Source organism: Panthera onca, chromosome B2 (genome assembly GCF_046562875.1).
Source record: "Panthera onca isolate mPanOnc1 chromosome B2, mPanOnc1 haplotype 2, whole genome shotgun sequence".
Lineage (NCBI taxonomy): Eukaryota > Metazoa > Chordata > Mammalia > Carnivora > Felidae > Panthera > Panthera onca.
The window spans coordinates 18,663,357-18,675,791 of NC_138343.1; the positions used below are offsets into that span (position 1 = coordinate 18,663,357).

General features: G+C 38.4%; 1 protein-coding gene across 1 annotated transcript in view; it reads left to right on the plus strand.

Moving 5' to 3' along the window:
* LOC132667882 (uncharacterized) overlaps nt 1-12,435 on the plus strand; it is a 182,431-nt gene that overhangs the window by 15,556 nt on the left and 154,440 nt on the right. The window lies entirely within an intron of this gene.

Here is a 12,435-nt window from a genome sequence, read left to right on the forward strand (position 1 = left end):
AATTTAGTGCCTCTTCTTGAAATTTTAAGACACTTATCATGTAGTCAGCTAACCGATACTGGCACTCGTTTTAAAATATAGCCATGAAATTAATAAGTTTGATGTTTTATGCCTGAAAAGAGGATGCTCAATTTCAGTGAACTAGGCAAATTTATTTTTTATTTAAAGCTTCCTAAATACTTAAGATGGTAAAGTACTTCAGTAACGTTCTGATTTCAATATGTATATGAAGAATATAGTTCATATTCTTGTCATTATTAGTCACGGCCACAGTGTTCTTCCCTGAAGTGCTTTCTGAAAACTGCATATATCAGAAACTGATTAAAATGACCTAAAGTATTAATTCTTAAAATATGATGAACCCAACATTTTGCAAGAGGTTATTTTCTGTGTGACATTTAATACCAAAAAAATAAAATGATTTTAGTAACTCATAAGATGGGGCAGTCTTAGGACACCTAGAGCCTGAGCATCATTGCTTTTATTGATTATTGATTATTACCATTAGTAACGAATAATCCTGGAGTATAGCATGCAGCTTTAGAAAGTTTTCCATTATATCAGTTGGAGGAAGGCTTTTTTCTCGTCAATTCTTGGACAGGTCACTTCTGTTGGTCAAGAGGGCCCCCAGACTTGTGGGAACGGAATTTGCAGATGGTTTTTCCCATATGGTGTGGTTGGTCGTGGGGCATCCTGCTCTTGTCCAAGGTCTGGCTCTTCTACTTACTAGTGCTCAGCACTTTAGGAAAACACTTAATCTCTCTGGCCTCAGTTCCCTCATGTGTACAATGGGAATCTAATACCCAATTCATAGGGGTTTTGTGAGCATTAAATAATATGGTGCACAAATCGCTTAGTGTAGTGGGTTACATGTAGGAAATAATTGGTTGCTCTAATTATTTTTATCATTATGATAATAATCTGCCACGTAGAACGTTCTCTGTTTCCCTCTGAGTTAGGTTTCTGCGGCTCTTCCCTTCAAGAAGTATTAGTTAATCCATCCTTGATTTATTTAAGACAACTCAATTTTCGTTACATTTATTTGATGCTCTTTTGCCTCTGCTCCTTGCTACTAAGTGGTGTGAGGGGTTCAAGGCCATCAGTGTAGAAGGTCACTTTATCACGTGCCTCATATCCTCTCGCAGAGAGGAAGAGTAAGTATAACTGAGTACCTACAGTGTGTCAGTTTCTTCACCATATGTTTAATATACACTATCAATGCAAACTTCACATCACCCAATCTATTGTTAAACCCATTTTGCAGGTAAGAGAAACTGAGGTTTTGGACACGAGGATTTGCCCATACATTTGAAGCTGAGATTGAAACCCAGGTGTGAATAACCCCACAGAGTAAACACCGAGGTTCACAATCCACCCTAAAGGAAGCAGCAAGAACTGATATATTGGTTTTTCTATCTCTCTAAATTACTCATCAATGCCCATTATATTTCTTTTTTGCTTTTACCAGACTTATTTCTATTTCTAATGCCAAAACTCTCTCTCTCTTTTGAGTCTCTTCCCTGTACTTTTGGAGGACAGATCTTGTATCATGTAGTAAACTAACATTTGGGAATGAGGCTGTTACAGTACATGCTAAGATCTTAAGAATATTTGATAACACTGGAACGGAAACCTTTTGGGAGTAGGAGTTGGGTCTATTTTGTTCACTGCTGTATCTAGCACCTAGAAATGTGGCTGTCTCAAATATTTCTTTTTTTTTAAAATTTTTAATGTTTTTATTTATTTTTGAGACAGAGAGAGACAGAGCATGAGCAGGGGAGGGGCAGAGAGAGAGAGGGAGACACAGAATCCGAAGCAGGCTCTGCTTCGTTCCAGGCTCTGAGCTGTTGCACAGAGCCCGACGCGGGGCTCGAACTCACGGACTGTGAGATCATGACCTGAGCCTAAGTGGGACACTTAACTGACTGAGCCACCCAGGTGCCCCTCAAATATTTCTAAAATGAGCAAATCTAAAAAGTCCAGAGTCTCAGTGCAGACTTTAAATAGTCAGCTATTGCCTGCCTTTTAGTTGAAACGTTTTTAACTTTAAAACTGTTTTTGGTGTTTTATGCAGCTTCACATTCTTTATTTTATTGGAAATGATTCTGACGTGCCATAAATCCAGCCTTGCCCTTTGTGTCTGTTCTCTACATCTGTTCACATTTGCTGTATTCAGAGTTAAGAATGCCCTAGTTACAAAATAGTAGTTCTTCTCCGCGTTGCATGCCATTCAACAATCAAATCATTCTGAATTCTCTAAAGAGGAGAAACTTGCTTCTATATTTGAACTCACTCACATTCAGAGGGGATATGTTTTAGTGTTTCAACATCTACACAAAATGCTTTACAATTACTTTTAAGGCCCTAATTCTCATATGAACACCGAGTGGAGCCACAAAGGGCTGAGAAAAGTTAAGGAATTTCTCCAAGGTCACATGTCCTGTTAAGTGTGAAGAAAAGGGCCAGTGATCTTTTCCTACCAAGCAGTAGTCAGTGACTTTTCAACTGATGGGTCTCTGAAAGCTCATGGTGGGAGCAGGGAAATGATTTCTGGTCAAACAAAATCATCATTGGAACTCAAGGGCCAGTAAGGATCTATTTAGTAAACTGCAAATCAGATCATGGCAAGCCTTTGCTTAAGATCTCCCGGGGGCGCCTGGGTGGCTCAGTCGGTTAAGCGTCTGACTTCGGCTCAGGTCGTGATCTCGCGGTCCGTGGGTTCGAGCCCCGCGTCGGGTTCTGTGCTGACAGCTCAGAGCCTGGAGCCTGTTTCAGATACTGTGTCTCCCTCTTTCTCTGACCCTCCCCTGTTCATGCTCTCTCTCTGTCTCAAAAATAATAAATAAATGTAAAAAAAAAAAAAAAAAAAAAAAAAAAGATCTCCCAGTGGCTCTCCATTGCATTTAGAATAAAATCCAAATTCCTTGTGGGTTTCACTCCAGCCTCACTTTCCATTCTCTGAACACAACCAGCTCATTCTTGTCATAGGGCCACTGAATTAGTGGTGGCTTCCTACCTACTAGGGTTCCTCCTTCAACTGTGACATGGCTGGTTTCAGGTTAAGTATCACTGTCTTAGACTAGATTTTCTTAACAGATTTATTCCTTCTCTGCTCATTTTCTAGTGCATCACAATTTTATCTTTGTTATTTCAATATCAGTAGTGGTAAATTAGAGCATTTATTGCTATTAAAATGGTCTGATGTGTTATCGATTACCCCTTCCCGCATCAGATTATAGATTAACGAGAACTAGAAGCTTCTTTGTCTTTATTCAATTATTTTTATTCTCAGTGCCAAAAATGGTGCTTAAGTGCAGTATGAACATTTAACAAAATGTGTGTGAATGAATGAATGAATGAATGGAAAGAAATAGTGAAGTTGGATTATCATTTTTGATATAGTCAAATCAACAATTTAGTACCTGAGAAAACATGAGCCAATCATTACTTTCCTAAACCTTTTTTTCCCCATCACCTGTGAAATGGGCTAATATCAATTATATAAAAGGATTGACGTGATCAGATGTGATAATATGCCTTTAAGAACTTTGTAACATAGAAAATGTGGCATAGGTATGACTATTATTACTAGATGTCTTTGGTACAAAGTGGTTGCCCAAAGGAAAAATGTTGATAAGCAATTATTGCCAAAAGTTTTCTCCTTTCCAAATGATGCATTTGTCTGCTCCTTTGTAAAACCATTTGTGGTTAATTTGTTGGTCTTTGATCTAATCATGCTGCAGATGTTCAGAAATGCCATCTTTTTGTGCATTGAGGCTCAGTCACTGGGGTTTGTAAAAGTAATGGGCTGTGCCCAATTTTTCCCCGATGTGTTCAACTCTCAGGGACAATGAGGGGGAAATTTATCTTTTGCCTAACAAGGAGAAACTGAAAAGAAAATTCAACTTTTTGTTTTCACAGTCAAAAAAAGGGGGGGGTGTGGAAATCCCAGAACTGAATTTCCTAAATTAAAATATTCAATTAGATTTTGCCATCTCCCTGGAGTGAAATATGCTTAGTTGAACATTTGAGTAGCATGTAGAGATGAGTTATGACACATTGAGGTTGAGGTCAGGTAATGGAATTTCGATATAATGAGATGGCATGCCATATATTTCTTTTTGGTTTCAGTCACGTGTGATGGGAAATGGAGGAAAGGTCATATTTTTTAGCCTGTAATTATTCAGGTCTGAATCAGTTTGATTTTCAAGAGAAAGGTGGTTGCCCTACGCTGTGTAAGTCACGCGATCAAGGACACACAAATCTGTCTTATCTTTGTGTCCATATTAGATGGTGATACTCAAAGTGTGGTCTGAAGGACCACCTGAATCACCTTACCTTGGCATGCTTGTTAAAATTCACATTCCTGAGACTCACCCCAACCTTATTGATTCAAGATGAGAACAAGGCCTGGAAATCTGCATTTTTCATCAGCACCCTTGGGTAATTCTTAAACAAATTAAATTTGGGGGACTGCTAGTCTAGAGCCTTGAGGATGTCATTGTATGATTGCTGATGTTTCTCAGATGATTACAGTTTGTTGTTGAGAAGTCAAAAAATTAGATCCGGGACTGGAGGTTTTGAGAGATCATAGAATTGTGACCCCGTTTCAGGAAGATTTTTGTTCAGAATTACTATTTTGTAAGTTATCTGGTGAATCTAGCCCTTCAGAAAGAACTCATTCTTTAATTAAGGATCCTGCACAATGGGGTTTTATTGAAAGAAAAAATGTTTTTTCTCGGTCAGTCCCATGTGTACTTTCAATGCCTGACCTCAAAGTGAACCATTTAAGAGAGAACAGGCCGAAACACGTGGAGAAAGAGCCCTAGCTCCTCAGTTTGTAGGAATCACGAAGAGAAGTAAATAGGACAGAGAAGAATCCCCTTGAGCCTTTTCTCCGTGAATCCAAGGCAGGCTTTTTGCTGTAGCACCTCCTCCATCAGGAAGCATATCCTGAATGGCCCTGCTGTAGATTGCCAAAGTCAGATACTAGCCCTACCGTCGACATCTATTGTCTGTGTGACCTTGAACTCAATCTCTTTGTCTCATTTGTGTCCTTCACAAAATGGAGCTAAGAATAAAATCCTCTTCTTAGAGTTATTGTGGTGATGGAGTTGACAAGGGCAAAGTGATTTAAAGGGTTCCTTGCATTTCATCAACTTCCGATAAATGTCAACTATTGACATACTACCTTTGAGGATTAAGGAAAACCAAAGGAAATCAATTTTCTAAAACAGGGAGCTAGAAATACTACAGTTGCACCTGAGAGCGCGTGGTTTTCCAGGGGTGTGGGAAGGAAGATTTTCTCTCGGATACTATTATAGCTGTTACCACCCTCCGTCCTTGATCCCTAGTCCAAGAAAAGTTTCCAAGAGTCATTACTTTATTTTATCCCACAGCAGAAAGACTGGGGATTAGAACTAATGTGCCTATTTATTTATCTTGGCTGAGGGACTGGAAAGGAAAATAATGGTACTATAAAACTTTCACTGGATCACCTAGGTTACCCTGGGCTGTGGCATCAGTTCCCAATCATCTGTCCAGAGTTGTCTGCCTCAGAAAGAACATGTTGCTATTTCTACTGCAAATTAAGTGTATTTCTTTACCTCCTGGACTCCCCTTATTCTTTGAATGTTAGTCCTAGAAGACGCTGTTTAGTTCACTTCCCAGTCTGTGTAGCTGCCGCCTTCCCTTTATCACCACTGTCCTCCCTCGTCTTCCACTACTAAATGCTACTACGGCCAGCATTTAATAAATGGCAAAATCAAGATCCTGGGATGGTAGGTTACCTATGTAAGTGATCAGTTGGTATTTGATCTCATGTTTGTTTGAGGCCAAAGCCCATGATTTTAACCACTAAGATATGTAGCTTCTCTTTTAAAGTTGGAAAGCACTTAAACGGAATGGGTTTGAACAATGAGGACTGAAGTAATCCATGTTTAGGGTCAAGTTAAAGTCAATGCACCTAAATGAACCATTTAAGGTGCATTTAGAAGAATTGGAAGCAAAGAAATGTGCAGATAGCCCCATTGTCGACCTACCTTGAACAACATAAGCATTATTGAGTATTCTGCTTCTCTATGGAGGTACACATTATATGAGTATCTGCATGTTCCTCAGCTATTGACTTGGTCATGAACCTGACAAAAACCGCTACATCCCTGACTTTATCTTTGGTGACTGAGACTGTTGGCTCGAAGCTCTTTGGTCATAATAATCATCTTGATAGAACAGCGAAGACTGAACTTGAGTCAATACAAAGCAGGCCAATGAATCAGTGTACATCAGCTTGGTTATTCTACAGAAACAAACAAAAAACCCTCAAAACATCTCAGTGGCTTAATACAATAGAACTTATTTTTCACCTAAACTCCATGTCCACTTTAGGAAAGCTGGGGGTTCTGTTTTAGCCATTCTCATTCTGAGTCAAAGACTGATTGAAAGATCGCTGTCTGGAACGTCATTTGTCACTGTGGCAAAGGACAGAACAAGAGAACTCTGGAGGGTCTAGAACCAACAATAAACGCTCTGGCCTAGAAGTGATACTTGTTATGTTCACTCACAGATCATTGGACAGAACTAGTTCAAGGGCCCACCCACCCACAAAGGAGCTAGGAAGCGCAACCCTACCACATGTTTAGAAATATTTGATGAACAGAAAATATTAGAAATATTTGACAAACAGCATTAATGACAATATGGCTTCTTAGGAGTGATCGGAGCTTCCTAACAGTTAGAACTGTTCCCGCAGGCATTAATTTACCTCATGAATTGGCAAACCTTCCCATCAGCCAGTGTAGGGTTCAGATGGAGAATGAGCAACTGTCTTGCATGTTATACAACAGATTTCTAACGGAGCAACGGGTCGAATATAACACGGTTTCTCAATTTTTGTGTTGTATCTGCCACCTGTGCCTTTATTAGATTACCTGTATTCCTCAACAAAATTTCTAAAAATGCCCTTTTCTGAAGTCATTGTGTATTTGTCCCTCTTTTCTTATTATTGTTATTATTTCCTTTACATTTAGGGACTTTAAAATTCTGAGAACATCTTAGTAATTGTTATGAAAATGTGTAAGGCTCCTAGCCCATGTCCGGGCCATCTCTGCCTGTACTTCTGCTTGAGAACCTGTAGATTAGAAATTGTTACCTCAAAGGTATTGTTCAAGATACTTTGGTTATAATGAGCAAAACTTGAGAGAGGAAGAAGGATTGCCTGACAAAAGGGTGTTGTGAGAGGATAACAGACTGTGTGTGTGTGTGTGTTTGTGTGTGTGTGATGGGCAGACATCTGAGAAAATAATTTTGACTACACTTTATTTGTATATATTTGATATTTTAATTATATTATTATTTAATTATATTTAATTAAAATAATATATGTTTATTGTGAAACAATGCTAGAAAGTTAGATTGTGGTGAGGGTGCATTAGGGCTTTTAATATGATGTTAAGGAACTACAAGTTATACGATAAATGTAAGTTGACAAAAAGATGTCAATTAGGTAAGAACCAGCCTACCCAAGAAGCAAAAAGTGGAGCTTATTCTTAACAGAAGTTTCTGCAAATTTTTTGTTTAGTGCCAGAGACCAAAGTAACTTTACATGACCAGACTACAGAACAACAACAAAATGAAAGTAGAATTTTCCATATGATATAAATATTTTTATTTTTATTTATTTATTTATTTCTTTAAAAAAATTTTTTTTTTGACATTTATTTATTTTTGAGACAGAGAGAGACAGAGCATGAATGGGGGAGGGTCAGAGAGAGGGAGACACAGAATCTGAAACAGGCTCCAGGCTCTGAGCTGTCAGCACAGAGCCTGATGCAGGGCTCAAACCCACGGACTGTGAGATCATGACCCAAGCCGAAGTCGGCCGCTTAACCGACTGAGCCACCCAGGCGCCCCGATATAAATATTTTCATATGACATCCAGGAGTTCACAATGAGGGAATAAGGATACTTGACCATACTTGGCCCTTTGACAGCCAGTAATAAACTTTTCTGTTACATATCATAGATGGCCCTACATTTTTAAGACTTTTATCTCTGATTTTCATCAGCTTGACTCTGATAAGCTAGGTATTATTTCCTTCTTTTATTTTGTCTTCTTGGGGTTTTCTGAGCTTTTTGGTTTTGTGGGTTGATGTCTTTCATCAATTTTGGAAAATCCTCAGCCACCGTCTCTTCAAAATTGTTCTCTGCACCATTGTCTTTCTCTTTTTCTTTCAGGACTCCAATTCCGTGTGTTCATTATTATCCCACAGGTCTTACATGCCCTGATCTGGTAATTTCTTTTTTTCTTTTTTCATTCTTTTTTTCTTTGTGCTTCAGTTGGGATATTTTTTTGATCTCTCTTAGAATTCATCCATCCTTTTCCTGCTATGTCCATTTCTACTGTGAAGTCCACTCAATAAACTTTTCATTTCAAAGTACTTTATTGTTTTTAAAGGAAATTATTATTAAAAAAGTAATTATTATTATTATTATTATTAATTATTATATTTCAGAACTTTTAAAAAGTTCCCTCTTGGAATTTCTTCCTCCTCACGGTTTACTTCTATCTTTTCCTTTATTTCTTTATCCTAATTATGATTGTTTAATGTCTTTGTTAATTTTATCAGCCGGGTCAGCTGTAGGTCGGTCTCCATTGGCTGTTATCTTTTATCCAGACATCACATGTTCCTGTTTCTGTGGCTGTATCTTGTGCCAAACATAGTGTATAAATGAACTGTAAAGACTGAAGTAGAAGATATTTATCCCCCACTAAAAAGCTGTCTCTGTCAGGCAGCTGTGGTGAGGGGATGATGTCTCTGGTTAGAATTAAGCTAAGTTGGGTTAAGTTGTAGCTTTGGTTAGTGTTAATTCATTCTTGGTTTTCAAAAGTTTTGAGGTGTAAAAAATCCCTCCTTCTCGTCGGGTTTGGTTTCCAAGCACCGTGTAACTGTAGGCTTCTGCCCTGCTCCCTCGCCCTGCCTAAAGATGTCTGGGCCACTGGAGATCTCCCTTTGGCTCTCACCCTGGGCCCAATTACTCACAGGCGGCCGAGCGCTGGATACAAGTGCTAAGGTTGAGAATTGGTAGATGATGAGGACTCGTGCTGTGTCTGGGGCTCCTATGTGTTCGGTATTCCACGTTAGGCCAAGATGGCTAAACATTCAGCTGGATTCTCCATTTACTTGCGAAGCCTCCTACCCAGTGACAAGTCTGCTTCTTCATCTATTTCCTAAGATTAAAAGCCACCTCTAGTCCAAGGTCATATATGAAGGGCTTACCCCTCTCTGAGGTTTAGTTTTCCCTAAATTTCTTTGTGCCCTAGTTCCCCAGTGGGTTCAATAATATGCATAATTTTGTAATTTAGCCGGCGTTTTTTCTGTGTTATAGTGAGAATTACTGTCATTTCTGACCACCCTCCTCATAAAGCAGAAGCAGCACTTTGAAGGTCTTCTGTTGGCGAAATTACTTTGTTAATTTTTTTTCTGATCGTAAAAATAACAATCCTTTTCAAAATTTCAGAAAGTCCAGAAAATTGAAGAATACTTTATCGATATGCATTTTCATCATTTTGTAAGGCTTACCCTAATCCTCTCTGAGTTGCTTCAATCTCCAGGTATCTGGTGTCCAAGAATTTTACTTTCTCTTCCAATTTTCCATGTAGGCTTCAGCCTTCAAAATTCTTGTTTTCTTCTTGGATTTTGCTTGTTCTCTACTCTCCTTTCACATGTACCTTCTATCACATGGAAGGTGAAATGCATCACCTTTATGCTATACAGTGAACTTTAGGTCTGTAGTGTGTTTTCCTTCAAAAAATAGGCCCTTCTTGGTACTCAGAAAATAAAGGTATTATTCCAAGGACATTATGATCCCCAACCACCGGGACTGATGAGATGGCATTGGTGGATGGCAGAGACCCATGCATTTATTTCCCTCATTTTATAGTACTCATGAAGCTATTGTAAAATACTCATGGAACTATCACACCATAAGATAGCTGTGGAAATATCCAGGTTCGTGGAGAGGATCCTCTGAGAGATACAATGAAACTCGGTGATCCTTTCTTGCTGAAGAGGAAAAGAATGAGTCCCAAGCTACACATTACAGAGCAACAGATCTCTCCTGTGATACAGGGCGAGGGAAAGAGACTACAAGAATAAATAAGATAAGACAACTGTTGTCAGATAAATTCCTTTATTTGATAACATATAGCTCTTTTCCTCCTTTTCAATCAATATCAGTGACTAGATTTTTGTTCATATATTTATTTTTTTAGGGCTGTCAGGGTAGCTGCATGTGACTCTTCTATCTTGTAAAATAGGCTGCCGTGGAATTTCCTTTCGTGCATGAGGACTGGCTTCTCATGGACACATGCTGCCTGGCGTTATTAGGTTTTGTTTAGTGGCCTTGAACTGTCGTTCCTCACGCAGAATGATACTGGTGTTTTACAAGGTTACAGATGAATTTCAACCTCGATAGGTTCTTTTCTTCTTTATTAAATACACTGTAATCTGATTCGTCTTAGAGATAATTAAAATAAAGTCTTAAAATAATAATAATACTAGTTATGTGCATTTCATGTTTTTATGACCTTTTTTTTGTATTTATTGTCCAACCCAATGGTTGTATCAATTTACTGAGGAAGATGCTTATACCCTTGTCTTTTATTGAGGAGGAAAGTTGAGTGCATGGAAACCTTGATTTAAAAAAAAAAAAAAAGTGACTAGCCCAACACCACAGAAACTTAATGATAGAATTGGGTCAGTACTGGTCAAATTCTTACTTTATCTATTTTGGATGTATAGCTGAGTAAGATCAGGTTAGTAGTAGAGGGGCATTTTTAAAGGCACCGATACGAGTAGAAGAAATTATTATAATGGCATCAGTTCAGCTTTATTTTTAAATGATGATTCAAAACAGGTTTCTGACTTCATTTCTCCTCCTCCTCCTTCTCAGTTAGCTTTGATTCTCTTATCACAAAGGTTACTCACAGCCAACTAGCCAAATGAAAAGTATGGCTTGATTAAGAATCTCTTTTGTCAGTAATTTGTGTCTAATGTTTTTAGCTTTCCCATGGGCTGTTGTAGAAAATGGTAAATCTGGTTTAAATGAAACCTGATCCTGTTAATGGTTTAATAGCAGCTGCCACAGGGTTATGGTATTTTTCAACAGATGCTTCTGTTTCATTTTAAACATAAACTGAGTCTTGGAATATTTACATAAATCATATAAAATATGCCTACACACTTTTGGCTAAATATATTGCTATAAAATAGTCTTAGGCAAGTCCCTATCTTTGTCCATTTACAATTATTCACATAGAATTTGAAAAAGAAACCCAAGCCTATGCTCTATTAAAAAAAAAAAAGATTATTCACTTTCCCGAAATTCTTTTTTAAAAGGCCAAAGGGCAAGCTCCATCTCTACATCTGGGGACCTGAACAATGATTTGGTCAATCGGATCATTTCATCCATCTTTATGCCTAACACTATTTATTTAGCATGGACAAATTGCTTATACAGTGGCGTGCAGTACAGTTTCAACTGAAATAAACAGGAAAGTCACATAATTAAATGGGACACTATTTTTCCTTAAAGAGGTAGATGTAATAGTAATTTAAGCTATCATTATACCTAGGATTAGTTTCTCTGGAGTGCGATAGCTCAACCATTTTGTATCTATTTTATTTTTTAAATGTTTATTTATTTATTTGGAGAGGGGAGAGCAAGGGAGGGAGAGAGAGAGAGAGAGAGACAGAGAGAGAGAGAGACAGAGAATCCCAAGCAGGCTCTTCGCTATCAGTGCAGACCCCAACATGGCGTCGATTCCATGAACCGTGAAATCATGACCTGAGCAGAAATCAAGAGTTGGACGCTTAACCAGCTAAGCTGCCCAGGCACCCAAGTTCAACCATTTTTTTTAAAGCATTTCTTCTGTGTAAAGGACTCGTTTGGGGTACGTGAAGACTACAAAGCTGAGTGGCAGGCAAGTAAAACGATGATGGTGACAACTGATAGAAATAGTTATACTATAGAAGCAGCAGCTCAAGCAAAAAGAACCGGAAGTTCAGTATACCGTGTTAGGTAACTTATGAAGCGCAGAATCTTGAATGGGCAGGATCAAGTTTGTTGCTTGGGTCACATTTTCATGCTGGCATGTTGCTCGATTAATTTGGGCTGGAAAGGTTATACATGCAAATACATCCAACAGTGAATTTTTCTTCAATTTTTTTTTTTTTTGATTTGGGTGTAATTGACACACGATGTTTCATCCGTTTCACGTGTATAACGTAGTGAACCAAGTTTACACCTGAGCTATGCTCCCCACACATGTAGGTACCATTTGTCCCCATACGCCCCTATTACAGTATCACTGACTACATTCCTTATGCTGTATCTTTTATTCCAATGACTCATGCAGTCTGTAACTGGAAGTCT